Source organism: Haplochromis burtoni, unplaced genomic scaffold (assembly GCF_018398535.1).
Source record: "Haplochromis burtoni strain Fernald_Lab_line unplaced genomic scaffold, NCSU_Asbu1 Contig_190, whole genome shotgun sequence".
Classification (NCBI taxonomy): domain Eukaryota; kingdom Metazoa; phylum Chordata; class Actinopteri; order Cichliformes; family Cichlidae; genus Haplochromis; species Haplochromis burtoni.
The window spans coordinates 568063-570178 of NW_024582551.1; the positions used below are offsets into that span (position 1 = coordinate 568063).

At 45.9% G+C, this 2116-nt stretch overlaps 1 protein-coding gene across 1 annotated transcript in view; it reads right to left on the reverse strand.

Annotated features, from left to right (window-relative positions):
• Nucleotides 1-1967, reverse strand: part of kcnv1 (potassium voltage-gated channel modifier subfamily V member 1) — a 25885-nt gene extending 23918 nt beyond the window's left edge. The window contains exon 1 of the mRNA XM_005935898.3: nucleotides 1767-1967. The gene's annotated coding sequence lies outside the window, so the exon portion shown is untranslated. The remainder of the gene's footprint in view (nucleotides 1-1766) is intronic.
• Between the last annotated feature and the right edge of the window lie 149 nt (nucleotides 1968-2116).

The window sequence follows — 2116 nt, forward strand, 5'->3', positions numbered from 1 at the left end:
GAGAGAGGATGTGATTGTTAAAGAAAGCAGCGAGTCAGTCCCCAAAAACTTTTCTCTGTACCCGTAAACACCCGATTACTCTTTGTTACTAAGAACGGAGAGCAGGAGCTGGAAGAAAGGAACGAGACGTGTCGCTGTATGCAGATGAGACTCTGTTATGTGTTGAGGGGAGGATGCTAAGTACGTGCGCCGGCAGCATGGACGAATCAGAGAGAAGAGAATCAGGCTGAAAGGATGAAGCAGATCTGCGCTGTATGGAAATATTGCAGCAAGCAGTCCTAAGTAATCTGATGAATCTCTTCCTGTCACCATTCATTCCTTTTTCTGTGGTGTCTCTGTCCAAATTTGTCATTCTTCCTCTGAATGTTCCACGAGGAGAGAGCGAGGTGCTGTCCACCACCTGAAAGCGCTGCTGGGTGTGGTTGGCTCAGACGTGTGAATCACTAATGAAGCGTCCCAGTGGACTCTGATGTGTGGACGTAAACTCACTTCCTGTTTGACAGTATTGGCTGTGAAGCCTGAGAACAGCAGGGGGTCGAGTGTCGACACATGTTGGAAGCACGAAGCTCAACATGCGGCTGCGACGGCGGAAACGCCTCGCTGACAGTCAAAAAGTCATCCCATGAAACACTGCTGATGATGCAGCATGGCCGTCTCACACAGCAACAGCTGTCTCAGGTGACGTGGTGGGAGCTTTTTTAGAAGCAGGTGAGAAACAGGCACAGGTGCAGCTTTACCTGTAGTCTGACAAACTGGGGCTGTGCAGCTTTTACGCTCTCTGCACAGAGCGACTTCTTTTCACAACCGTGGGCTCAGACACCGGTTCACACCTCCAGAACAGTTAGAGCGGGCACCTCTGAGCCTCATAAAGCTCCGAACCAAACCTGCAGGACTTCAGGTGAATTTACAATCTTCTGCTCCAGGATATGTAACATGAGGCCATTTGCATTTTTATTTATTTTTTCATTAATTTAAAGAAAATGCTGTTTTTGTATCACTACCCCACTCAGTTAAGTATGTACTTAAGTCTTTTTTCAAAAAATAGAGCCACATTCAGATAAAAGTGTAAAACAAATGATCCCTCAATCAAGAATTTACAGTTTACTTTTTACTATGAGCATCATTCATTATTCTCCCAGTAATGAAGGTTAGCATATGTATGTTTTTATTCCAATCCATTCTTCTTTAGCAGCATTTAAATAACCTTTATCAGATTTGATGGTTTTGTTACAGACTTTTCAAAAAAGTGTTTTTCTTTTCTTTCACAGATGTGTGATTAAATTGTGTTCAAATGTACAAAACAGTGATGTCATGTTTTGAGACGAGGACCCAGGCACAGAGCGACTTGATGAATTTGAGAATCTTATGATTTATCTTGCCTGGCTGGGCAGCTCTCACCCCCAAAGCTCTAATGCTTGAATCGCCCCTGACCTGTTTACAGGAAGACGGTGACGGTGATGATGATGATGATCAAACCAGCAGCAGAACATGAAACATTTCCCTCCGGGACTTGAGGAGAACACAAACACACCTCAGTTTACACCCCCCCACCCCCACCCCCCAGGTTAAAGTGACAGTTTGGGTCTTTTATTAAAAGCTTAAAATCTTCGTTTAAGCAAAGACTCGATGACTCCGTTTGGGGAGAGTCTCTGCATCAGCTGCAGATTACAGACGTGTCCTAAAACACATGCACAGAAATGACAGGTCACAGTTTTCAGACCACCTGAGAGCTGCTTTAGTGAAAACACCTCAGCTGACGGACTCACCTGCTCCAAATGAAGAGGCGATAGCTCCACGTCCTCACATGCTGACAGCAGAGAGAAAGTCCAGCTGGTGTCAGAGACGAGGAGGTGTTCAGAGAGGAGGTCTGTAGCAGGAGGACCTGGTGCTCCCTCCAGCTCTCTGCTCTCTCTGATTCGCGGTGTGCTTTTAAAACTGAGGCTGTAGGTATGGAGGCCGCTTAGTGACACACTGCAGTATGAGGTGGCAAGCAAGCAGCACTCTGAGAGCAGCGGTGCAGACGTGTGAGCGTGCATGAAAATGAATAAAGCAAGTACTGATATTCCAGTCATGACTGATGTCACATCTTCAGCATCAGTGTTAAAGTGATGTTGGT